At 45.4% G+C, this 27,709-nt stretch overlaps 1 protein-coding gene across 3 annotated transcripts in view; it reads left to right on the top strand.

The window, feature by feature from the left end:
* Nucleotides 1-27,709, top strand: part of EHMT1 (euchromatic histone lysine methyltransferase 1) — a 144,445-nt gene that overhangs the window by 36,379 nt on the left and 80,357 nt on the right. The gene's annotated exons all lie outside the window — the stretch shown is intronic.

The raw sequence follows: 27,709 nt of genomic DNA, 5'->3' as shown, positions 1-27,709 counted from the left end.
GTGTGCTTTTAGAGGAACTGTTTCCCTAGGCCCTGTTGAGGTGGTACCCTGTGCATGGGCGGGTTCTCGCCACCTCTCCTGCCTTCTCCTCTGCCTCCCTCTCTTCCTCCCCCTCTTTCAGCTCCCCCCTCCTCTTTCCCTTCTCCTTCTGTCTCCCTCCTCCCCTCCCTCCTCTCTCCTTCCTCTTTCTCCCTCCCCAGCCTCCTCCTCTCCCTCCTCCCCCATCTCCTCCTTCCTCCTTCTCTGCTGTCCACCCTCTCTTTCCCTCCTTTGCCCTCCTCCTCCCTCCATTCCTCCCTCTCCCCCTCTCCCTTAGGTGAAGGGTCCCTCTGTGGGAAGGGAGGAATGGAGACCATTGGCAGGTGACTGCAGCCCCAAGATGGAGTCAGAGCCTAGGCATGGAGGTGGGGGGAGGCAGGGCCAGGGGGAGGCCTCACTTAGGTAGACATTTGCTTTTCATTTTAAGAGGATTTTAGTGTTGTTGTTTTTTTTTTTTTTTAAATGTTAGCAGATTTTTATCTCCTTGAAGCAGCATGAATCATCTGTGGACCATGACATTAAGAGAAAACAACATAACCAAAGTGAAAAAGTTTAAGTGAAGTAAAAAGTTATGGTGGATTTTTAAAATTAAAAATAAAATTCAGTCAAACATTTTGTCTTCTCTTTAGAGAACTAGGGGAGGAAGGATGTGCTGTGATACTGTTCATCACAGTGGTCCAGGTTTTTGGCATATGAAACCATGTAGGAATTCATCTTATGTAGGATGCATGCTGCTCGGTGAGCTTCACAGAATCCAGGGAAGAGCCTATCCAGACTGGCTCACCTTCGGAAAAAACCACCCTTTAGTGTTGTGACAGATGGCGTGAGGGACTTCCTGGAGGTCCATTTCTCCTGACACATTTCTATTTCACAGACTTTCTTTAAAAAAGAAAAGTGAGGGGCGCCTGGGTGGCTTAGTCAGTGAAGCATCTGCCTTTGGCTCAGGTCATGAGCTCAGGGTCCTGGGATTGATTCCTGCATTGGGCTCCCTGCTCAGCAGGGAGTCTGCTTCTGTCTCTTCCTCTGCAGCTCCCTCTGCTTGTACTCTCACTTGCTCTCTCACTTTCTCTCTCTCTGTCTTGAATACATAAATAAAACCTTTAAAAAATATAAAAAAGAAAAGCGAGATGGTGTCTGAAGGACAGCTCATAGCCACTTTATAGGCTTTTTGGAGAACACATTCCTTTTCTGCCTTGGGGAAGCAGTGAGACTGGTTGGGGTGTGGGCACACAGGAGGAGGATGACCAAGGAAGAAGGGGTGCCAATAGGGAAGATGGCTTTGGGTGCCTGGCTATCCACCCCCAGGAGCCTAACATGGGACTTCAGGCTCTTTCTTTATAGAAGAGGAATATTCCTCCCTCCCATTCTCCCCATCTTCCCATCCTCGCACCCCCCAGCCTCCCCCATCCACTTTCTACCCACCCCTATCCACCCTCATCCCCATCAACTCCCCCATAATCCACCCCTCCCCCGTCTGTCCTCGCATCCACCGACTCCCCTACCTATCCATCCATTGTATGTTCAGTACTTATTCTATAACAGAATGACTAGTCTAGAAATGGGTCTGTCAGAGAACAGAGCACAGAATACCCAGAACATTTTCATCATCCAGGAAGGAAATCGTGTGCTGCAGTCACTCCCATTTTCTCCTGCCCTTAACCCTGGCAACCAGGCATCTATGTCCTGTCTCTGGAGACATGCAGACTCTGGACTTTTCATATAAGTGGAATTCTGTAGTATTTGGTCCTCTGTGACTGGTTCCTTTCACTTGTGCTGTGTTCAGGGTTTGTCTTGTTTTATATGTATCTGTACCCTATTCCTTTCCATGGTCGACTCCCTGTCCACAGTTCGCCAGAGCACACTGTGTGTGTCCTGTTCACTGACTGATGGACATTTGGATTATTGCCATTCTTTGCTATTATGAATAATGCTAGTATTATTTTTTGTAATGTTGATAAGAAGAAATATTTATTCCCCATTTTGTGGGTTGGCTTTTTACTTTCTTGATAGTGCCCTTTGGAGAAGCACAAACATGTTTGTTTCTGATGAAAGTCCAGTTTATCTACTTTTTTTTTTTTTTTTTTTTTGAAGCAAACCGTGCCTTACGGGGCTCAACAGGACTGCATGAGTTTGCTCTCCTGACAGAGCCAGCCAGGCACCCCAGTTTATCTACTCTTTTTATTGTTTCTCCTGTGAAAGTGCTATTTGATCAAATACTTAAAGGAGGTAAGGGAGTGGGTTCTGGCAAGAAAGAGAAGCCAGTTCCCAGGCCCTGAGGTGGGCACATCCCCCTAGTGTGCCTGAGGGGTACTGAGCGGGCTGGACTCAGCTTCAGACCAGGATTGACAGGGTGACACGTCCCCAGGCTTTGCTCTTATAGTGAGGGTTTGCTCAGGGGAGCTGAGTAAGGAGAGAGGCTCACAGGGGCCATGGGGACTCATGGGCTATGCAGAGCCAGAGTGAGGAATGCTAGGACTGGGGTTAGATGGGAGGGTGTGGGTTCCTGTGTCCTTCACACCTAGTCGAACCTGGCCATGCTCTCAACATGCCCCCCTCCCCCAACCTTGCTTCCTGCTCCACTGAGACTTGGGGGGGGGGGATAAGGAAAAAAGCATCCCCCCTCCAACCACATGTGCACTTGCCCACTCTGCCCCTTGCCTGCTGAGGTAGGCAGGTAGCCCAGGGTGTGTTGTGCTTGTTGCTGTAGCACTTCTCTACCCCCTGTACTTCACCCACCTAGTCCCCCATACCTCCTCTCCTCACACCTTCACTTTTTTGCTCTCTTTGTTATGTTCCCATCAGCATACAAATGCACTGACTCCCTATCATTAAAAAAATATATCCTACTTCCCCACCAGCTCCCATCCTATCTCTCTGTTCTTGCACCGAACCCCTCCAGGGATTTGTCTGTGTTCATTGTGTGCAAGTGTCCTCTCCTGCTGCTATCTCTTACAGCCTCCAGCCTGATAGGGCGCCCCCACCCCCCAGTGTCTAATAGAACCCTTGTCAAGGCCCCTAGGCCTTTCCTGACCCCAGTCTGGGGGGGGGGCTCTGAGCACTGCCCAGCATCTGCTAACAGCCTCCATCATCACCAGCCCTTCATGGATGTTCTTACGCCCTGTGACCTCTCCCTCCTTCCAGATGCTCCCACCCCCTTTTGACTGACTGGTCTCTGGTCATTGACCATGCGCCCCACCCCTGGTGTGCTAGGAGGGCAGGCACAGTTCTGGGGCTCCTCTCCTGAGCCTGTTCTCATATCAGGACCCAGGGAGGGGGTGTCATCCTTCCACCATCTGCCTTCTGAGGGCTGCTTCTGTAGGATATAGGCAGGCGCACTCTGATGTTTCTTGGTGTGGGCAGGGCTGGGCTGTGGTGTGCTCTGCAGTCGGGTGACACTTGTGCTCCTGCTCTGTCTATAGCCACTGTTGTGATTCTTTTTATTCCAGACCCAGTGCTGTCGCATGTAGCAGAGTGTACTGGGGCTGCTTCATTTCAATGAGGAGCTCTTCCAAGACCCACTGTGTATTTGCTGCGGTGGTGGGATCCTTATAGAGTTTAAATAATGGATTACTGAGGGTTTCCTCTTATAGTTACTTTGTAAGCACTTGTATACTTTACAGTTGAACATCAGTTTTAAAAATTTCATACTAAGTTTAGGAAAGAAATGGAAATATACCAGTAGTTAACTTAGATATTCTGAATTGCTAGATTGACAGTGTTGTTTTTTTTAAAGTAAGGCTTTTTGCTTGTTTTGTTTTTTTAAAAAAGATTTTATTTATTTGAGCGAGAGAGCATGATTGGAGGAGAGGGGCAGAGGGAGAGGGAGAAGCAGGCTCAGTCCCAGGACCCGGAGATCATGACCTGAGCTGAAGGCAGACACTTAACCCACTGAGCCACCCAGGCTCCCATGTATTGATTTTTGTCATATATTTTGGAATATAGTAAGTTTTTAAAAATGAGCATGTATTGGTTTTACAGAAAATTTAATAGAAACCCTCATTTATCTGCAATTCAATTCGTGTAATTCATGATCATTATTTAAAAAAAAATAGAGTAAACACGCGAAAGGAAGATGACTCTGAGTTTAGGTAATATGCTGTCAAAACTGAGCTACCTAAGACAGTTACATCATACGCTTGTAATCAGTATAAAATAAGGGTGCACCAGGCCTCACCCCTCTTGCACTTGGCTGCGCTTGGTCTTTCTCTGTCCCCTGTCTTTTACCAGCTCCTCAACACTGTGCCAGGCTCTGTCGCTTGTCCCTCCCCCTGGCAAAGCTCCATTAGCACCTACCTCATCCTAGACACAGTAGCAGGTCCCCAAGCTCCTTCGAGTTGTGGAAGGTCAGACTGTCTTCGTGTTAATATTGGGGCATCATTCACCTTTCCCACTCTGGTGTCGGGGCTGTGGAGTGCACACTTGTAGAGGATGGCTATGTGATGCAGGATGTGTGAGAATCTAGCTCTTAAGCCAGAAGAGATATTTGCAAACTTGTAAAGGAATGACACACACCTCTCGTTTTTTGAAAATCAGTTACTTTTTGTAGAAATACTTTATGTTAACATGTGATGTGTTTATTGTTATTTTTAAAGGACGTGTTGATGATTTTAAGGTTTTCTGTTTTGATTTCCAGCATGGTACATGTCAACAGCTGTGATCTATAGGAGCAAAATCTTTTTGGGATGCTCAGTACTTGATAGAGTATTACCTGGTCCTGGGACTGGAGGGTTTGAAAACTACTGTTTTATTTTGTGAATTGAAGGGCGTGGTAGTCCAGCAGTGAGGAACCAACAATATTCTTATTTCTCATGGAGCTTACATTCTGACGGGGGATAAATTTCACATTTTTGTGTCATATGCTTCAAAGTATTCTGCTCTTGGCTTACTTTTTTTTTTTTTAAACCATATGCAGGCTTTTTGTCAAAATAAGGGTTTTGGATGAAATTCTGCTATAAATGTGTTTTTCTCATGTTGTTTCAATCCTGTTACAAAGCAGTATTGTGGAAAGATTTTTTTTTTTAAATCTCCAATATAATTGGGAATGTGGTCTTTTTCCAAGAATCTTTCTGATTATAAAGGACATTTATTAACATATTTCTGTGGCTTTCTGCCTGTAGCCTGCACTTATTCTTTTAACCACCAGATGGTACCATTGTTCTAATAAGCCAGAATGTGGTCTCCATTGGGATTTTCTAAGCATTTTTACAGGGAGTGCATCACAAAGGCCACATCTTCCTTTCAGGTCAGCACAGTGCCACTTTGTAGAATGATGTCCTTGAGAGTGTAAGAATACTTATATTCTCCGTATTTATTTATTGAGCACCTGTTGTATATGTGCTCATACTGGGGTATTCTGTGGTGATAGGCAGATACCACTGCTGCTTCCTGGGGTTTAGAGTCTCACACCTCTGTCTCCCCTGCCTTGATATTCATGGTGTTTCAGCTAGAATTGTTGCTTTTGTTCTCTCTTTTGTTCTGAAAAGAGGACTAGGCTTCTCTTTTTTTCTTGGTATATAATAAATTCTGTTCCAGTAAAGCTGCACTTTAATTGGAGGGAGAGCTGGAGCCGGTGTTGAGCAGTGGCTCTGAGGACATGCACAGGGGCCATGACCAGTTACTGTCAGTCCTCCTCAGCCCAGTGCTCTGACGCTGTGCCACGTGGCCTCACCAAGGGCTGAGGGCTGGTGATTTCAGAACCTGGTAGAAGGGGAAATCCTGCCCTTAGAGAGTCTATATCAGAGATTGCCAGTTGTTCTCATATATTAGAAAGTTTTTTCTTACATCAAAGAAGTCTTAAGGCTATTGTCAATGGTAACAATTGTGAAAAGTATGTATTAATTGAGAGGATAGAAAATGATAAAATTACTGTGAATATAGTAATACTACTAATGTAAAAAAATAGCTTAAATATGTGGTAATATATTATTTACTTAGCCCTCAGCCAGTACTGGGAGGGCCTGCAAGTTTACGGGTCCTTTCTAGTGACTCCATTGTTCTCAGGAGACTGCAGTTGAAGTCAGTGATCTAGGGCAGGCCAGTGTTTTGTCCTGGACTTAGATTCACCCAGGGGGCTGAGACGGGTGGTGACCAGTTAAAGCTGCTCTGTTCCCTCTCTCTGACGTACAGTGAGAGGAAATGGGTGATAGCGAGATGTGGAGGTCTGGCAGGGAGAATTTCTAAACCAGGAAGACATGGTCCTTGGTCCTGAAGCAGAGCAAGCATCAAGGACCAACAGCAGCACCTGCTGTTTGTTAGACACCTGATGAGAGCTGTACACCTGTCACCACAGGGCTCCATGATCACCGGTCTCTTCATGCGGCTGTATTTTAGGAAGCAAATTCTAGGAGCCAAAAGAACTATAAAGAATTTACTGGGATCCCTGGGTGGCACAGCGGTTTGGTGCCTGCCTTTGGCCCGGGGCGCAATTTTGGAGACCCGGGATTGAATCCCGCGTCGGGCTCCCTGTGTGGAGCCTGCTTCTCCCTCTGCCTGTGTCTCTGCCTCTCTCTCCCTGTGTGTGTGACTATCATGAATAAATAAATAAAATCTTTAAAAAAAAAAAAAAAAGAATTTACTGACATCTATCAAGGAATGTTAGGATGACAGAAACTGAAGCCCATCCTGGGCTCTCCAGGCCCCCTGCTCCCTCAGCCCTGCACATGGCATTCCCTCCAGCTCACTCATAGCCTGCAGTGTCCCAGTACACTCAGTGCTCAGCTCTGGAGCTTTCCTTTGTTCTTGTGTCCAGTCTTAAAGAACAAGTTCACATCACCCAGGGGGCTCATTGTACATTACTTTGTGCAATCTTCCTGTTACCACATGGCTTGTCTGTTGATGTCAGAGGCCTGCATTTTACATTTAATCATCATTTTAAAGTATATTCTTCAAAAAGTCCTGGAATATGTGTTATGTACCAAGTATTATGCTAGGTACTGGGTTGCATAGGTGAATACATCAAAACATGTGCTTCTTAGAGACCTCCCTTCTGATGAGACAGAGAGATGTGTAGGCAGTCTCAGTGCAGCATGTGTGATAAGCCAGAACTGTGTAGGCCTGCAAGGCTGAGTGGCAGAATTGGATCTTTGAGGACGAAAGCTAGCCAATGGATACAGCCAGTGGCCAGAGACTCAGAGGCTCTGTTCAAGCCATTCTCAGTAGCTTGATGCATTCCACACTTATGGATGTTTGACAGGCTTTTGGGGTCTAAAAATTGTTGGGCTATGTCAAGGGTCAGACTTTTCCTGGAAAGGGCCAGGTATGCAGGCCACATGCAGTTTTAATGCCTTTTTTTTTTTTTAATTTCATAACTAAAATAAAGTATAAAAACCATCTTTAGCATATGGGAACTACAAAAATGGGCCTGGGCTTGATTTGGCCAGCAAACTCCTGGCTTCAAGTGCCAAAATGCCCTTTGGGCTATGCTGGGAGATGGGAACTGGAATCCATGGGTGGTGGGAAGCACTGGGTGTTTTCAGATAGTTGTGAGGTCACAGTTCTAGAAAGATAACTTCAGGGTAGATATAAAGTGGGAAAGGACAGAGATTGAAGGCAGAAAAGTTAGACTTCTTGTACTGGCGACGTTGGGGATGATGCAGTTTACAGGAAGAAGGTGGCCATGGGATTTGGTGGAAAATGCAGGAGACACACAACAGGGCACCTGCATGAAGAGGGAGCTTGGAGCGTGATTGAAAACCCTTACGATGTTGGGAGCATGCATGGTTAGCTTTGATGGTGTTCATAATAACTAAGTGGAGTTGGCAGCAGCACTATTGCATGTCTTGCAAATGATGTTATAGAGACTTTTGTCATGTTCAATGAAAAAAATAGATTAAAAGCATGTATGTCGTATAATATGTTCAGGTAAAAAACCTGCAAGGGATATACTAAGTTTTTTTACTATTGGTGGTAGGATTATGGGTAACTTACTTTTTCTTACGTGTATTAGACGACCTCTTCCCTCCCTCCCATATTGCATTAACTGGAACCCCCAGTGCATCTTTGCAAATCATGAAAGAATTTTGTCAGATGCTTTCTCTGCATATATTGAGATGATCATTGTGGGTTTTTTTTTTTTTTAATCATTGTGGTTTTTGTCTGATACTCTATTTCTTTAGAGAGAACATATGCATGCATGCATGATTGTGGGGGGAGAGGGAGAAAGAGAGTTTTTTTTTTTTAAATTTTATTTATTTATTTGACAGGGAGAAAGAGAGCACAAGCAGGGGGAGTGGCAGGCTGAGGGAGAGAGAGAAGCAGGCTTCCTGATGTGGGGGTATCCCAGGACCCTAGGATCATGACCTGACCCAAAGGCAGATGTTTAACTGACAGAACACCCAGGTGCCCTGGAGAGAGAGAATCTTAAGCAGACTTCATGCCTGGTGTGGAGCACAACATGGAGCTTGATCTCATGATCCTGAGATAATGACTTGAGCTGAAATCAAGAGTTGGATGTTTAACTGACTGAGCCACCCAGGCACCCCTGTCCGATAATCTGTTAATATTTATTATGTTAATTAACTGACTTTCCAATGTTAAATTAACCTTGCATTCCTGGGGTAGTTCTCATGCCTGTTGTTTTGTGGGTTGTCTTTGTCTCTATAAAGGGACTTAGAGTTACTACTTCTTCCCACTCCAGAGTTAAGGGTAACCTTAAACTGCATACATTGTTTCAGTCTTTTAGAGTTTACTTATTTATTTTGCTACAGAAATGTTTAAAATGTTTGGGTCCTTAAATCTGTGAAGCTTTTCTTCTGTGACTCCTGGTCTTGGAGTTAGGCTTAGAATGGGTTCCTCATCTCAGGGTCATTCAGTGTCCTCTAGTGCTCGTGTGACTGCATTGCTCTGTCTTTAACCATTGCACCTGTTGATTTGTGCATACGATGACCTCTCCCCATGGCTAGCCAGCTGTCGCAGTGGCCGTTATTATTATTTCCTCTTCCTATTGTTTGAAATTCTCTCTGTATCACGTTCTTATTTTTACATGTGACTGTTTCTAGTCTGTTTTACATATATTTAAGGAAAACTAGTAATTTTCATAGGCTATGGTAGATTTTCTTTCACAGAGTCATTGTCATGACTGTTGAATATAATTGTCCTATCAAATATTTGGAAGTCTTAACTTGTGGAGGAGATTTTTGTTGCTTATGCTATAAGAAACATCACACTGAGCACCTTTTAATTATATATTGTATTCAATTATTTCCATTAAGAAAGGTTGAAATTGCACTGTACACATTCAGTGTTTTGAATTAATACCATGTTGCCTTTATAAAATTATTGTCCATTAGGTTTTCTTAGCAGCCGTGGTGGATGATAGAAACTAGCACTGCCACTTGTCAGAGAGCCCTAAGTCTGAGGGACATGTGCAGTTCTGTCTTACAAACCATCGTTTCATCTATTTGCTGTATGTATAACCAGCACTTCAGTATACAGGAATCAACTGGAATCCTGAGAACCGTACTCATCCTTAAGCTCTGGGATTTTGCTAAAATTTCGTAGTATCTGTATTGCCTAGCCTACAAATTTTTTTTTTTGTCCAAAAATAATTGGTCTTCTTGAGGAACTATAGTTTGGCTTAATGTATTATGGGTATAACATCACAAAAATACTATACTTACATTCCTTTATAATTGGTGGGCAGCAAAAATGTTCATGTTTTCTCCAGAAATATTGGATCATCCACTACCCTCGTATTTCCCAATTTCCAGGTTGTTGCCCCAGTGTCCCTGGGAAGCCTCTGTGTCATCCCTCAAGACTCAGCCTTGAAGCGAGTATAGTCACCGTATTGGAGGCACCCATTCTGTGTTTCCCTATAAGATTTTGACCAACCAGATCTGACTTTTGTGTTCTCTGCATGACCACTGAGGCATTTGGATAGTGAGACATTTTGCTTATCCAAGTTTGGGGCTTTAGAGTGAGCCCAGGGGTTGGTGTGTGTTTATGTCAACCCCTGTTTTCATGATGCAGGATACTAACGAAACAGTAAAAATCATTTTCCTTTACAGTAGTCACTGGGTTTGGGATATATAAAATACTTAAAAATCTTAAAAAGTTAAATATTTCAAGTGAATTGTTTTTTCTTCCTAATACCTAATACCAACCCTTTGTGTGTGTGTGTGTATGTGTGTGTGTGTGTGTGTGTAAGGAAATGATGGTTTATTACTGTTCTTTTTTTTTTTTAAGATTTTATTTATTTACTCATAAGAAACAGAGAGACAGAGACACAGGCGGAGGGAGAAGCAGGCTCCATGCAGGGAGCCTGACATAGGACTTGATCCCGGGTCTCCAGGATCAGGCCCTGGGCTGAAGGCACGCTAAACCGCCAAGCCACCCAGGCTGCCCAGGTTTATTACTGTTCTTGATCGAAAATGTATGATGTCTAAGAAGTCATGGCATTTCTCTCTCTCTCTCTCTCTTTTTTTTTTTTTTATGATAGTCAACAGAGAGAGAGAGAGAGAGAGGCAGAGACATAGGCAGAGGGAGAAGCAGGCTCCATGCACCGGGAGCCCGATGTGGGATTCGATCCCGGGTCTCCAGGATCGCACCCTGGGCCAAAGGCAGGCGCCAAACCGCTGCGCCACCCAGGGATCCCCCCATTTTTCTCTATTTAGAAATTTGCTTTTATCCTTTTCTAGTTCAGTCTGTGGTGGCAGAATTTTTTTTTTTAAGATTTTATTTATTTATTCATGAGAGACACAGAGAGACAGAGACATAGGCAGAGGGAGAAGCAGACTCCCTGTGGGGAGCCTGATGTGGGACTTAATTCCAGGATCCTGGGATCACGCCCTGAGCTGAAGGGAGCTGTCCAACCCCTGAGCCCCCCAGGTGTTCCCCCCCAACACTACCTGGTTTTATCTCTCTGGGGGCTTTGCCAGTCATTTGGTGTGCTCCCTGATAAACTAGGTGTCCTGCCTAGGAAATGTTGGGGCCTCCCATTTGCCTCAGTGGAGAAAGAAATGGACCAGGTGGTAGAAACGAACCACACATTACCTCACATTACCAGGGACTTGGGGGGATTAGGGCTTCCTTGTGCTGAGAACTCTGCCTTCCTAGTGAGGCCTTTCTCAGGCAGCTGTGAGCCACCCCTGGGAGGATGCTCCACTGAGGTCCCCAGATACCCATGGCTGGAGGTGGGGTCATAGTCCAAAGGCGGGCTACCTTGCTTAGGTGGCGCGTCCCCCCTCCGCCCCCCCAATGCACCAGGCTGTTTAGTTCATGGTGCTAACAGAAAAATAGTCACCTCAGTCAGTTAAGCATCTAATTTTTAGTTTTGGCTCAGGTTGTGACCTCATGGTTGTGAGATTAGGCCCTGCTTCTGGCTCCACGTGAAGCATGCACTCTGGTTAAGATTCTCTCCCTCTCCCTCTGCCCTCCACTCATGCTCTCTCTCAAATAAATAAATCTTTTAAAAAAATAAAAATAGGGCAGCCCCGGTGGCACAGCGGTTTAGCGCCGCCTGCAGCCTAGGGTGAGTTCCTGGAGACCCTTGATCGAGTCCCACGTCAGGCTCTCTGCATGGAGCCTGCTTCTCCCTCTGCCTGTGTCTCTGCCTCTCTCGCTCTCTCTCTCTGTGTGTGTCTCTATGAATAAAAAAATAAAATAAATAAAAAATAAATAAATAAATAAAAATAAAAAAAGAAATAACAATTACCCTAAAGGCATACCCTCTCCGCAGCCTGACTTTTGTGGATTCTAGGTGTTGCTCAGTGCTGCCACTTGATACAGTTATAGTGATAAGCATAAGAGCTGGGATCATGTTTCTGTTTCATAGGGCCCCTCTTACTTACATGGGTTAGTGAGCTCACCACTTGACAAGCATTCTTGTTTCAGAGACTTTGTTAAAGTCGGGTTAGGAAAGCTGCTATTATGGGCTACTAGCAGGGACATGGAATATAATGCATTAATAAGAATCGTTAAAATAACATTTATAGACAAGAGATAGTAGAAAGAGCTGATGTTCCTGTTATGTGCAGGTTCATTAAGGCCACACAGCGGGACATGAACCTGTTGGTGGAACTCCAGGGCAGAAGGGGTATTGTGCAAATGGCATATTCCATAGACATCTTTTTGGTAATGTGATTTAACTCTGTTTAAGTTTGGACTTCAGAAAAACAGGTTGTTCATGTAAATCAGAGTTGTGTAGTGCTTTGTGTCATCACCTAAGCTGTGGCATGAGAGCTGACTTGGAAAACAATGGAGGTTCATGTGCCTGCAAAGGATATTAGGAATCAACTGAGTTACTACTTAATGATTTGGTCTAAAAACAGTGACATTCAGTGATGTGAGCCCTTGAGGCTGGCTGGGAGGAAGTGTTTCTGATCACTCCAGTGCTTCATGTCTTCTCTGATCTGCTCTGTTGCCAGCTCCTTAGATGTGTAGACCCCACCTGTTCTCCTGTGTCTAGGGCAGACAGACCATGTGGTCTGGCCTCATGCTGTTTGTTTCTTGGGCTTGGGGCTCCTGCCCCTTGTAAAGTGGGACTGGGACGGGGGAAGGTTCCTTTCTCTTACAGTTGAGACTGAATTGCTTAATTTAGCACAGAGGAACATGAGAAGGAAAGGGAGTTATTTTCCAAAATGTTTTTAAAGTAGTTCAGTCTTTTTAAAAAAATATTTTAAAAAATTTATTCATTAGAGACAGAGAGAGCACAGGAGCGGGGGTAGGGGATGGGGCAGTGGGAGGAGCAAGCTCCCTGCTGAGCAGGAAGCCCAACATGGGACTCCATCTCAGGACCCTGAGATCATGACCTGAGCTGAAGGCAGACACTTTACTGACTTAGTAGTTCAGTCTTAAGAAGGAGAAAAATACCTCTCTGTCCAGGGCCCTAGTTGTGAGATTAGGCCCTGCTTCCAGCTCCACGCGAAGCATGCAGTCTGGTTAAGATTCTCCCTGCTGAGACTTATGGTGTATCTTTTGTGTAAAAGAAAGCTTAGCTTTAATTTCTAGCACTATTCCTTATTTTACAGCTTTCCTAGAGAAATTTACAGAGAACTACATGCAGAGGAGTATATTAAGTGAAGATGTTCACTTCAAGGTTGTTTATGATGCTGAGACGCTGTGGAAGTCTCAGTCGGGTCCTGTGTCGGGGGCGAGTGCACAGTGGGTACTCTAAGCCCGTTGCTGCTGCGACTGTGGTGGCAAAAATTTATTTGCTCACGTTAGTTAAGGGGAAGATGGTTCCTTAGCAGTATCTGTGGCATCCCATTGGTAGGATCTGTGTCGGTTGTACCTTTATGAGCATACTTGCACTAAAAAGTGTGTGGAAGGCTATGCATAGATGTTAAAGTAGTTGCCTTATGGGCAGTTTTCACTTTTTAGTTTTTCCCAATTCATTTCTTTTACTTAAAAATGTAAAGGCATGCAATAATATATGAATTTTCCTTTTGAAAATCCAGTCCTGTTAAGGTCAGACCTGCCCTCCCAGTCCCCGTAACCCTTCACACTCTGTCCCCACAGCTTCTGTAAGGGTTTGGTGTATAAACATCCAGATCTCTCCTTCTCTGTGGTTTTACAGAGACTTGAGCCTACCGAAAATGTGTAGTCGTTTTCTGTAGATATTTCACTTTTTCCTGTGTATATAATTGCTTTTCCTTTTCTTTTGAAACACTATCAAACTTAATAGGAAAGTTGAAAGATGATTTTTTTTCCTGAGCCATTTGAGTTGAGGTTGCATCCCAGATGCCCCACTACTCCTAATTCTGTTAGTGTGGATTTCTTAGAGCTGTAAAATGGCTGTCAACATCAGGAGATTAGTACATCTCTTTGAAAAATTACAGTTTATAATGTCGTGTTGTGAGCACTAGTGTGCTAATCCTGTTTTTTTACTACACAAGTAGTATTATATTTTGATTTGTATTCGCTTCCATCTCTCCTTGTAAAGGAATCCTTTCTGAGAATTGCGTTGGCTCTGTTAAAGTCCATGATTGCATCAAAGGCACACCTGGCACACCTCTTGATCTCCTCCCCCCTTTTTTTTGTTTGTAGTAAAATATACTTAAACATGAGTCTTATCATTTCAGCCATTTGTAACCCTACTTTTGGATAGCACTAAGTATGCTTACAGGTGTTGTATGGCCATCATCTCTGTCTTTATGATGAACATTTTCATCACCCCAGGCAGAGACTGTACCCATTAAGCAATAACTCCCCTTTCCTTTTTTTTGTCTCTGTGAATTTGCCTAAACTAAATATTTCCCATAAGTAGAATTATTTGTCGTTTTGTATCTGGCTTTTGTTTGTGTCTGGCATTTCACTCAGCATAATATTCTCAAGGGCCATCCATGTTGTAGCCTGTGCCAGAACCTCCATTTCTTTTATCTGGCTGAGTAATATTCCATTGCACACACAGACCACATTTTGTTTATTCATCTGCTGATGAACACATGAGTTTTTTCCCCATCTTTTGATTTTTTTTTTAAAGTAGGCTCCAGTGCAGGGCCTGAACATGTGACCCTGAGATCAAGACCTGAGCTGAGATCAAGAGTAGGATGCCTAACTGACTGAGCCATCCAGGCGCTCCTCTTTTGAATTATTTTGGAGTGCTATGAACTTTGGTGTACAAGTTTGACTGTGTTTTCAGTCTTTGGAGTATATACTCAGGAATAGAATTGCTGAGTCATGTGATCATTCTTTAACTTTTTTGAAGAACCACCAGACTGTTTTCCACAGGAGCCACATCATTTTGCATTCCCACAAGCAGTGCATGAGGGTTTAAGCATCTCCACATTGTTGCCAACACTTGTTTTGGTTTGTTTGGACCAGGGCCATCCTAATAGGTGTGGCATGGGCACCATCTCTCAGCCTTGTCCTCTCCAATCAGGGATCATGGGTTTGTGCCTCCTTGGCTCTGGTCATTTTGTTCCCTTACTCCTTTAATCCAGGGGTTTTAAAAATGTTAGTGTTTCCTGAAATATAAATGAAGCACAGTTTACTAAAAATCCACGGGAAATTGCTGATTCAGTTGAAGTGCAAAATAGAACTAATGAGAAGGTTGATTGTGCTGCCTGGAAGATTGTGGAAAAGGCATCAAGTGGGAATTGTAGGAAACAATAGGCTGATACTGGTGAAGGTGCCAGAATATTGTCAGGAGAAGGACCCCTTTATTGGCATTCATGAAGTATATTTATACGTACCTTTGGGTATTTCCAGTGGTGTTTGTCATGTGGCTTTTTCTAAACAATATATATGTATTTTAACTTTAGAAGGGAGTTCTTATAAAAGTAAGAAATGAAGAAACATTCTTCTAGAGGCGTGTTTTGCATTGGAGAAGAGTCAGATGACCTTGTACATTCACCTGCCCTGTGTGTTAGCTGTGAGTGATGCTCTTGGGCTCCGGTGAAGCAGGGCCTGTGAGCACTTGGGAGTGGGGTTGGCCTCAGAGCTGGTGATGAGGGAGTGGGCGGGTGCAGGCGGGCCAGGGCCTCTTTCAAGAGTGTAATATTGTAGACTCGTGGAGGGCCTTAAGAGAAGTCTCAAGTGGGAGGATTGGTGTGAGTGTGGCAGCCCCCGGGGGGTGGCCTGAGTCTTGGGGCAGGACTCACCTGTTTGGGAACAGGTCTTGGCAGAGCTTTAAAGCAGTGACAGTAATGGGATCTTTGGGAAAGGGAAATTAGGGCATGGATGGAGAGGAGAGAGCAGTGGCAGAATCAGGCGACTAGGGCTGGAGTCACGCTTGGCATGGGGCTTGTGTTTGAACAGTTGAATTTGGAGGCCGAGTGGTAAGTGTGTGTCCGGCAAATAGCAGGTTTTATACGTATCTTTTTGATATATGTATTAAATACATTAAGCAGTGATAATAGCCAATATTTCGTAAGTGTTGCCGATCATTTAAAGCATTCTGCAGTCTTCTCAGCCCTCTTAGCTGGGTTTTGTGTAGTTGTACCCATTTTAGTCAAGAGAGGAACAAGACCGTGACCTTGAACTATGGAACGGTGCCAGTCCTGCTGTGGGGTATGTGGCTAGAACCTCGGGGCTCGAGGTGGGCTGTGCAGGGATGTTGGGGTACACTTTTCCTTTTTTTTTTTCCTAAGATTTTATTTATTTGTTTGTGAGAGAATGAAAGAGAGCACCAGAGTGGGGACAGTTAGAGGGAGAAGCAGATTCCCCAGGGAGCCTGATGTGGGGCTCAATCCCAGGACTCTGGGACCATGACCTGAGCTGAAGGCAGATGCCTGACCAACTGAGCTACCAGGTGCTGCTCACTTTTCCTTTTTTGATACAGATGTCATCTGTATTTTAGAACTAGATTTTCATTATGATTTTATGAAGAGTTTAAATTTCCATCATAATGCAAAGTAGACAACTTACAATTCTGTGATCATTGTCAAGATTTTGCCACATGGTTCCTATCTTCTTTCTTTCCTTCTCTACCTTTTCCTTTTTGTTGTTAAGATAGCTTAAAGCATAACACAGGTGTCATGAAATTTTCACCTCTCAACTCTGATTCTGTATCTTTAAAAATGCAGACATCTGGAGCACCTGGTTGTGACTCAGTTAGTTTAGTGTCCCACTTTTGATCTCAGCTCAGGTCTTGATCTCAGAGTCGTGAGTTCAAGCCCTACGTTGGGCTCCACGTTGGGCATGGAACCTACTTAAATACATCTTTCACATAACTACAAAGTTGTTTTCACACAACAAAATTTGAAGTAATTATTTGGTATCATCTAACTACTTTTAAATTTCCTTCTAATTATGTCAAAATGTCATTTTATAGATGGATTTGTTCAAATCAGATGGTCCTAGCAGAATCCACACTTTGCATTTGGTGGTTATGTTTGCTATCTGGAACAGTCCCGTCTCCCCACTCCCTGATCCGTTGTGATGAGGAAACTATGTTAGTAGTCTTGCAGAATGTCCCGCATTGTGGATTTCTGTTACTGAATTTTTTTAAAAGATTTTATTTATTTATTCATGAGACATACAGAGAGAGAAGGAGAGAGAGGCAGAGACATAGGCAGAGGGAGAAGCAGGCTCCGTGCAGGGAACCCGATGTGGGTTCCAGGATCACGGACTTCAGTACATGGACTCCAGTATTCGGAACTCCAGTATCCCACCCTGAGCCGAAGGCAGGCGCTAAACCACCCAGGGATCCTGTTCCTGAATTTTTTAGGGCAAATGTATATATGAGCCGTGTTGCCCATTTTGCTTTTTATTTTGATAATCTAAGGTTTAACAAATGATACCACTTTGCATGATTACCTCTCTTCCTCCCCCCGTGATAGTTTTATACTATGAGAAATTTGGTTGAAACTGAGAAATAAGAGTTAGATCTTTTGAGTGGAACTGAATTCCTCTGGTTTATAGGGTGTCTCTCAGTGTGCTGAGTCACTGTGCTGGAGGAGGGTGTCGCTGGTGGACAGGCCTGCTTGGGTCTGCATGAAGCACACGGCCAACTGCTATGTCCTATGGTCCTGTTGTCTCCACTCCGTGCCTCCTACCGGTGAGGCATCCTGATTTCTAATGGACTCCATGAATTTTCATCTTCATTTACTCCAAATTAAATTAGGGGAGATGGAGTAGATGTTTCCAATTCCACAGTGTTGTATTGTGTGCCCCATGAGCACCTAATGGCACCAGGTACACTTAGACCCACCACCAGTCAGCTGCTTAGCCATGTAGAGACCCCACTGCACTGCTGTGTAAGGTAGGAGCTGTTAACGTGGTGAGCGGGCAGAGGGTCCCCGTGGAAGGCAGGTGTTACCTTTGCAGGTCTAGAAACTTGATTTTCTAAGTAAACTAAATTGTGGTGATTGCACTGTCTGAATTCATAAGAGACTGATGTATAGACTAGAAAATCAGCATATTTCTTCATGATAAGAAATATAGGTGAACATCTTCATTGCATGGAAACTTAGACTGAAAGTGAACGTTGTGTGACCCCCAGCCCCCGGTTTATCCTCTCAGTACAGGTACCTGTTCTAGCCTAGCACTTGGCCAGTTACATCTCACAAGCTTGTTCTGGTTGTGGTTGGTTTTTTGGTTTTCCTCCACAGGCCTGAAAGGATCCAGGTGCTTTACTCATGGAAACTTAGGGTGCTGGGGTCATGGATCTGGGGTTCTGGGTGGGGGAGGCCCATGCGCTCCCCACAGGTGCCCACAGTGCCTGCTTCATTTTGCAGTGTGTTGCGTCTTCTCTGGAAATCAAGTTCCACAGGGGTCCGACCTCGGTTGTTGTGACTCTGGAAGGGACACAAAGGAGAAGGGCACTGTTGGAGTTGTCTGTTCCTGCTTAGCATACTACCATGAAATGGAGTGCTTCAAAACAGCAGTAACTGCTGCTTATCCCTTGTGAGGCCAGCAGTTCAGGTAGGGCAGCAGTGCGATGGCCTTTTTCTGGTCCATGAGCCTCGGGCCTCAGCTGGAAAACTTAACACTGGGGGTGCTGTGTCCTCCCAAAGCCTGTTTGCATGCACTTCTGGTGCTTGGTGCTGGTTCTGTTGGCTGCTGGCTGGAGTGCCCACTGGTGGCCACAGCTGGGGCTTCTCATGCTGTGCAGAGCCATGCTGATGTGTGTGATCTGGTCTTACACTGTGGAGCTCACTTGAGCCACAGTCTCAGCTCCAGGCTGTCCAAAGGCCCATCTTGTTAAAGGTGAGGGACCATGGTCCATCTCTCGTGGAGGAATGACAGTATCACTTGTTAGAGAGGTGTGTTGTGAGGTGTTCAGTCGGTCTGGCTCTTTGGAAAACCACAGTAGCGAAGAGCGTTCTAGATCAAGGGAACGGAAGCATATAATGCCTTTGGTTTTCTCCTTTGCAGAGAGGCCAGTTAAGGGTTAAGCAGCAGATGGAAAGGGAATCTGATATTTCACAGTCCCTTAAATGTAATTTCTGGGGCTACTTTGGATCGTAATTGTATTTTCCAAATTTAGGAACTAACTCCTTTTGCTGCCAAAGGGAAAAAACAAAAAGACAAAAGAGGGAAAAGGAAATCTATCAGATATTGAAAGGATTAATTCTTTTTCTCCCCACCCTTTTGATAATTAGCTAGTGAAATTGGTATGTGGAAACCAGTTGAAAATTAGGGGGTGGGCAGATAGTGTTCTACATCTCACAAGTTTCCTGAACATAAGAATCGTCCCATCTTTGGGAACCCGTTTGGTGTTGAAAAAGTGTTGTACTGGCTTTAATGCAGTTCTTGAGGAGAAGACATGGTCCAGAGTCCAGAAGACCAGAGTCCAGATCTTGAGCAGAGATCTAAAGCAGAGAAGAGCAAATGGCAGGTGAGAATTGGCATTTCTCTGTCTGTGGCTGGAGCTACATCCCCCCTACCCCCTTAGGGAGAGAAGACCCTCTTTGTCTCCCCTGTGTGCTGGATGCCTCAGGTGGTCTCCAGTGGTGGGGTCACGAAAGCCTGTGAGCAGCGCTCTCTTTTGGGGGAGAAGGGCCTATCTTTCCAGAGCTTCCTCATTGTGAAATGTAAGAGCAGGGTCACCTCTGGAATCACAAAGATAAGTCCAGCAGGCATGTACTTGGAAGATGTTTGTTTAGAGAGGTATTTTCCTTTCCTTTTTTCTTAGTATGTTGGCGTTGTCAGGTATCTTTATAGCTCTGGTAGATAACATGTGAAAGTTGGCAGCTGCCACCCCCCCACAGGGTAGGGGTGTTTTGAGGCTGCACTGAGGAGATGGCAGTTGCGTGGGAGGATGTGGGCCCTATTCCCCCTCCCCACGTAGCACCAGGAGCTCTTGACCTGGTTCTACTACTAGCAGCCATGCTGCTCAGCATCTCTCAGATTCTTTCTGAAATGGCTTTGGCTCCTTTCAAACTGAAGATGTATGTGTGTGTGTGTTGCAGTTAGAGTTAACCTCAATGTGCATCCTTGAGATAGGAGTTCTGAAGAACACAGAATAACACAGGTGCGTGGATGCTGGTATGTGGATTCAGGGTGGCTTCAGCCTGGAGGGAACCATGAGAAGGCTGCCGCTCTCCATGGAAGGGGCCTTGGAAATGTGGTGCTGCCAGGCCCAGGAGAGCAGGTTTCAGGCCCAAGGGGTGACCCAGAAGACCCAGCACAGTCTCAGCGTACATACAGCAGGCTTTGAGGTCTGTGCGCCAGCATGTTTCCACATTGGCTTTGGTGTCTGTGGTGACCTCTGTGTTATGGAACTGACTGGTGAAGTTTTTGTGCAATCTGCTTCTGCCAATGGCCTGTGCACCAGCCTCGGGGCCAGTCTGGCGTCGTCACCAGTGGGGCTGTCCCATGGACAGACTATTTGGAATCAGTTTTAAATTTCTGTTGACTTTAAGGGTTTCACTTTACTCTCATAAATAAGATTACTTTTTGTGGTTGGATCCTTATGTCGAGAATAGAGGCTTTCCTTCAGATCATTTGTATTGCGTTTGGGGAGTTAAAGTGATTTTGTGAGAAGGCACTCATTTCCAGAGTAGTTTGCACAGTTACGTCTTTGTCAAGAAAGCCAGATTAACAATTGGGCTTTGGTAATTCAGCTCTCCTGAGAGAACAGAGCTTTCTGGAAAAGTGACCCAAAGAGCCCTGAGATAGACAATTCTCTTTTCTCCCTTGTAACTTTTCCTTGCAGACTGCTCTCTGCTTCTCGTGGTTCCACCTGAGTAAATGGGCCTGATCTGGGTGGGAAGGCACCTGCCAAGCTTCCACTATCCAGGATTAGCCCATACCTCATGCTGGTCATGCAGAGACGTGGTGGGGGAAATAATAGCCGCTTAAGCAGAGTTTACCCAGAATGATCATTACTGTGGCCCTTGGCTTGTTCCTGTGATGTGGACACTATTTGTGTAACCTTCGAGAGGTATCTAGCTGTGGATGAGGTGGGCTGAGCCTGGGCTGGTGTTGGGGGCTTAGCCCTTGTCCAGACTCCAGGGTTCACTGGAGGCTTTCCTTCACTGAGCCAAAGGCCAGTCCTAATGTAGAGCTGATACAACGTTGCATGGTTCTTTCTGCCATGTCTTTAGAGTTTAAATTGGTAACAGTATTTGGTCTTATGGGCTTGTCTTTGAATACCTTTAATACAGATTATCCAAAAGTTTATCCAGCCTTTATTTGTCTTAGAATTTTAGGAATTTTTTTTTTTTTTTTTTTTTTTTAGGATTTTATTTATTTATTCATGAGAAGCACAGAGAGAGGCAGAGACACAGGCAGGAGAAGCAGGCTCCCTGCAGGGAACCCGATGCAGGACTCATCCCAGGACCCTGGGACCACGCCCTTAGCCAAAGGCAGATGCTCACCTGCTGAGCCACCCAGGTGTTCCAAATTACAGGAATCTTCTAAGGAGTAATGTCAGAGTTTCTATCTTTCCCCACTAGTCATTATTTAAAAAAAAAAAAAAAAGTGAGCAGTGTGGTAGAAACCAATGGGGCAGGCACCTGGGATGCTGAGCCTCAGGAAAGTGGGTTTGGAACTTCATGTGCAGGGTTTGCTGCATGGCCTTGGGCACACTACTAACCTTGTGTCTAAGGCTCTTCATCTGTGTTGGAAGGCCCTGGGCATCCCAGGTGCTGAAGAGGAGGCTCACAGGGGTGGACAGTTAGATACACATTGTGTGTTGTAGTAACGAAGGTTCTACAAAAAATCTTACCCTTTGTAATTTATACTGTTTGAGTAGCAGAAATTATCTTTTAAAAAAAAGTATCTGAAATAAAATATAATAAAATTGAAGTTAACTGTATTATGAAGAGTTACATTTGATGTGGTCATTTCTTGTCCACTGACAAAGGAGAAGCACCTCTTGTGGACAAAAAGCAATGCTGTTCTGAGTGGCAAAGCAGAAGTCCTAGTCTGTTCTGAGAAGGAAATGCATTCACTTTAACATGTCACAGAGGGGTAGGTTGTTTTACCTACAGATTGTGTTATTTAAGTTGTAAATGATTGGTACAGGCTTATTTGATGATTACATTAAACAGCTTAAAAAATTCTGTATTTATTTATTTGAGAGAGCACCAGCTGAGAGCAGAAGGAGAGGGAGAAGTAGGCTCCCTGCTGAGCAGGGAGCCCGACATGGGACTCGATCCCAGGACCCTGGGATCATGACAGACGCTGAAGCAGATGCTTCACTGACTGAACCCCCCAGGTGCCCCATGATCACATTTAAAAGGAGGGACATACCACATCCAGTAATGGTGCTGTACAAACTTGGAGTAGGTTCTTTCTAGCTGAAACCTAGGTTATGTCCACATGTATCCCCATGTGCCAGGGCCCTCTTCATCCTGTGTTGCTGAGAAGAATCTGACGTGCTTAGAATGGACACAGCCACTCTAGGTACTAGTGTTCACCTAGAGAGTAGATGCTACTTTCGTGGTCTTTACATCTTGGCATTTCCCCTTCCCCTGCGCCCCTTGCTTTTTTGTCTTAAAAAACAAAAACCTAAGTGTTTTTCCTGGGAAGTACTCTCTGTAATATTGTGTGGTTAGAATTGGTTGGTTGCTTGACTGTACTTTAGCTGCTGCTTTGTTTTTTTTGTGGAGTAGAGGGGTCTCGGCTGCATGAAATGTGCTGTTGAGGATGTAAGGTAGGTGTGTGTTGGTGGCAGAGGTCACAGCTGTGTCCTTGTGCAGATCATACTGCGCCCATCCTGCACACTTGAGATGGGCAGGGTCCAGGCCAAGGCCATAGGGACCTTAGGGCTGTGGGCATCTGAGAAAGTGTCAGAGTAGGGTTAAATTGGTGAGGATATCTGAAACCCTAGAATAAGACTTTATAATGTCTTTGGTCTTTTTTTTTCTTTTTTTAAGATTTTATTTATTCATGAGAGACACACAGAGAGAGGCAGAGACACAGGCAAGGGAGAAACAGGCTCCCTGTAGGGAGCCCGATGTGGGACTCGATCCCAGGACCCTGGGATCACAACCTGAGCCAAAGGCAGATGCTCAACCGCTGAGCCACCCAGGTGCCCCTGGGTTTTTTTCTCTGTATTTTATTTTCTTCTGTCATCTGTTCTCTGTGAAGAAATTATTTTGTTAATAATTCTTTTTTTTCTTAGGAATAGGATTTCACACAGCAGAGAGTACCACCTTTTGAAAATGTCAGCAAAATAAATATTTTTAAAAATGGGGCACCTAGGTGACTCAGTCGGTTAAGCATCTGACTCTTGATTTTTGCTCAGTCGTGATCTCAGGGTCTTGAGATTGAGCCCTGCTTTGGGCTCTGTGTTGAGCAGGGAGCCCCCTTGAGATGCTATCTCTCCTCCCTGTGCCCCCCACCCCTGACTTAAATAAATAAGTCAGTCAGTCAGTCAGCATTGCCACTTCAGAATTACAGAGACCTAGACTCTTTCTGTCTTTCATGGACTCCCATGGACTCAGAGCAGGGTTGCTAAATTCAGCAAATAAAAAATACAGGGTACCTAGTTACATTTGAAGTTCAGGTAAACATGCTTAGACTAAAACAATGATTTGTGTTACAGCTGAACTTCCATGGCTTGGACAGCTTGTAGTGCCAGTTGCCCTGATTGCTGGGTGTGGACTTGGCCTAGGAAGTCCAGCATGGGCTCAGGTTCTGCTTCACCCCCGGGACATGTGGGGTGTCCTAGATTTTTGTGTATATCGTATCGTAATCAACGATTAGACAGTTTTCCTTCTTTTTTTTTTCCATCCACATCAGTGCTTTAGTGTATTAGGTGGACATTCAGAAGAGCAGAATGTCATTTCCTAGAAGGTCAGACCCACCTGCAGCACACCAGGTGCATGCCAGGTGGACTCCATTTTTCGATTCTACCTTTCCTGGAAGACTTGCTCTGTTGTTCTGATCACATCCTGGATAGGCTTTGTACAATGCCTCCTCCTGCCCACTATGGCGTTTTGGTCTGTGGCCATCACAGCACTGTTCTAGTTGGGCATTTGTTATAATGCAAGCCTAGATAGACAAGTGAAAGAACTGTTAGTGCTGGCAGTTCTGAGTTCTAGGTCCTAGCTCCTGTTTGACTGTAGGTCCCCAAGCAGCCTTGGTGAGGTGAAGAATGAGGAATAGAAGAGGGTGCAGGGCAGAAGCCTACCCCTGGAGGCTTTCTCTTCATCCTCCATGTTCCCCTTTCCTTCCTCCTCTGTCCTGGGCCATCATCAGTGGTCCACTTGGAGTAATGAGCAAGGATGATGCTTGGGTTTTAAGACTAAGAGGTACGGACAAGGCAGAGATGTTGATGTTTTGTTTTTGGCTCTAAACGCTTGTCCACAGCCTGACATGTTAGTTCGTGCTTGTCAGAAGATTCCTGAATGCAATCAAATAGATACAGAACCAAATAGTGGATATTTCTAGCATTATTTGAAAGTGTGTTACATCATGGTCTTAAAACAGTTTTTTGGGGGAAGAAGTCGTGAAACTTAATTTCATGGCTGGGACATGTGGCTGACAGTGAGGAGAGGAAAAGGGTAGGTTTGTAGGTGCATTTGTGAGTAAAACACTGCTGTGCCGCGCTGGCCTTGGGCGTGTCTCAGGACAGTGAGAGCCCTGGTGTTTTTCTGGAGGTGATTTTTTTCAGCAGGCCTGTGATATGGTGGGCTTGGTGTCCTTGCTGTGGGGCATTAGCTTCAAGCCCACGCAACTCTCTTAAAATCTACTTAGGACCCCAGAGGGCTCTTATTTATGTGGGTTCTATCTCTTGGTGCTTACCAAAACAAAAATTAGAACTGAAGCTTAAAAAAAATGTATTTACTTAAAAATAACAAAAGTAAACATGTGAAATGTTTACATGTTAAGGTAAATAATTTCCATGAAAAATAACTTTTCTAAAACAAAAAGCTCAGAAGACTGGCATTGCTTTATAGGTTGGTATATCTCATGTCTGGCTTCTGACCGAGGGGATGTGTTGTTTGGTTGCAATATATGAAGAAAATCTGGCCTCACATAGACAGGTATATTTTGAGCCTGTTAGATAATTCTGGATGTTTTGCTTGGTATAGTAGGCCAAAACTGATGGGGCTGAAGCAGCATCGAGGGCCTTTCTTCCTTACGGGGTTTAAGCCCATGGTCTGTCTGCCTTGCATCTTAATGCGCCTTTCACCCGTGTGTGGTTTTAAAGATTAGGTATTGCTCATTTGGGAAACACTGGCTCACTAAGTTTATGGAGGTCTTCCAAATGTTGACACATTTCATTATCCAATATCAAAAAATTGTATTCTTTTAATAACATTTCCTCTGTCATCAAAATTCTTTAAGTATTGGGCAGTTGTCAGGCTCATGGAGGCAGACACACATTTACCAAAATTCTCATTTCCACTCAGAAGCCAGAATTTTAACATTGGCAACACACACTGTTGGTTTTCTTTGAGGTCACAGGCTTATTACTGTGTTTATTTTGAGAAACTGTTGGCAGATGCCCAGGCTGCATTGCCATAGATCTTGCCAGTTCTTCCAAATGCAGATGCCCAGTGATTGACACTCAGCCCAGCCCCTGCCCTTTCCTGAGCCACCGGCAGCCCTAGATCGCTGCTTGTGTACCTTTCTTCCCCTGCCTTTGTGAGAAGGCCAATGGGGAGATTGCTGATCTCACTGCTTCACCAAGGGCATTCTCAGGTGAAGTTGGCTTTACCTCTCTGAGTGCACAGCATTGAAGGATTTAATCACCTAGGAGTTTAATTTGGTGTGCCATCTTGACTCCTACTAAGATGCCCAAGTAAGCACAGCAAAGCAGGCATGTGGGTCCTAATAACGAAGATAGCTTTGACCTCTTGGACCCCTGGCAGAAACTCAGGACCCCAAAGAACTGTTTGAGAGTGGGTGTGGGCTGGAGGAGGTTGGAATGGAGCTGTGATTGGCTGGCAGAGGGGGTAAGGTGCAGGCGCTAGGGTTAGATGCTGTGGTCCCCCAGCCCGCCTTGCTGAGATGCATGGCCAAGACCAGATCTTGAGAGGGACGGGGTCAAGTCAGGTGCTGCTGATAAGCTTCAAGGGCAGGCAGATCATTGGGGCAGGTAAGGCAGGGCAGGACAGGAGAGAGTTTCCCCAGGTCCACGTGGAGGGGTGTCAAGGGCTCAGCACATTGGGGACTCCAAGAGCCCATCCTTGGGCTACACTGGTGGTGTTATAGCCTCTCATTTTTCCAGACTCTGTAAACCCAGATTCTTTGTAAACTCTCCTACTTTTAAACCTTGATAGTTGATTCAAGATGGAAACATGTGCAGGCCAGCCCTGTGAGGCTGTCTCACTAGTGGTTGTTCGGTGATCTCAGATCTGCGTCTGCCCGGTGCCCAGGGTCAGTCTTTGCCAGCCCAGGTATAGCCACCTACATCTGTAGATGGGCAGAAGGCTTCTACTCCACTGGTGGGAAATCTCAGGGCCAGAGATAGGATGGTGGACGACCATGATACAGCACCTGGTGATTTTGGAGTCTGAGAGTCTGGAACGTTCCTCACCCCCACCTGGAATCGGTCCTGTCTTCCCAGAGCCTCTTTTCTCTTGATGGGAAATGGTAGCGAGGAACCCAGATTCTGTGCCTCCTGTGCTTGTTGCTGCCAGAGTGTCCTTGCTTCCTTTGCAGCACCCAGAACTTCCACTGTACATGCTGTGTCTGCTTCCTTTCTCCCTACCTTGTTCGTGCATCTGGAGCCAGTATCCCCCTCCTCATCCTGCTGTGGAGCTCAGGCCACCCGCCCACCCACCTTGTCCTGTCAGGATCTCCACAGCCTGCACCTTGGGCTGGAGATGGCAGGGCTCGAAGTCGGCATGGAAGTTCTGTTCGGTTCTGCTGCCAGTACTGGACTGTGTTACTGGTTTGGGCCGCATGTTCTGTTTCCAGCCCTCTCTTGGTTTGGTGGCCATTTTGTAGGTTGTTAGCCCTTTTGAAAAGGTGACAAAGACCATGTTCCCTTTTGCTCATACACATAAGCTCAGTGCACAGAGAGCATCTGGATTTTGTTGTTCCTGCTCTGATCGTGGGCTGAGCTCATCACCTGGGCTCAACCTCTGGGCCTCTGGACTTCTAGATGTGCAAGCTGGCAGTGCCCTCTTCTGCCCTCACCCATGAGGGATTATTAGAGTGGCTGCCACTCTGCCTCCTTTATTCATGCAGGAGATACTGGTTGTGTGTTTAGGCTGTTGCAGAGCATCCTCCCAGGCGGAAAGCAGACGTGGATGTGGAGCCAGTGGCCTTTCTTGTACTGGGTCCTCTTAGAAGGGCACCAGTGATCATGCCACACGCTCATGGGTTCCTTGTGCATGGTGCACATTGTTATCTGACAAGCCTCTCCTGTGGAACCCAGAGTTTTTATGTTGGTGGATGGTGTGTCTGATGGTGGCGGGCACCAAGGGGGCAAAAAGGCAGGGTTCGGGGCTGGGGGCAGAGTGTGGAAGGGCAGCAGAGGCTGGGTCCTGTGGCTTTGCTGCTCCTTAGTCAGCTGGGAAGACCCTGGAGTTTGAGGGGAACATATCCAATCTGATGCCCCACTTTCTGGGAGGAAGCCCCTGGATCTTTCCTTGGTGCCTGGCACTGTGAATTCTGGCTTCCTGTGGCAGGAGTGGTTAAGAGATGGATTTCAGAAGGGGTTCCACTTTGAAAACCACCAGTGGAGCCACATGTGGCTCTCCAGGGAAAGGTCGGATGGTGGCAGGCTTGTACCCCCTCTTGTCCTGCGTACCTGGGGAGATGAAGTTAGCTCTGTTTAGGAGCTGCAGGTGGGAGCATTCTGGAAGTACTAGGGAAGAAGGGGTCTCATGGGGTGGGAGGCTGCAGTGCGTCCTTGAGGTGGTTTGGTGGTCCAGGGCCA

This window comes from Canis lupus, chromosome 9 (assembly GCF_011100685.1).
Source record: "Canis lupus familiaris isolate Mischka breed German Shepherd chromosome 9, alternate assembly UU_Cfam_GSD_1.0, whole genome shotgun sequence".
NCBI classification, from domain to species: domain Eukaryota; kingdom Metazoa; phylum Chordata; class Mammalia; order Carnivora; family Canidae; genus Canis; species Canis lupus.
This window is presented reverse-complemented; position numbering and strand designations above follow the sequence as displayed.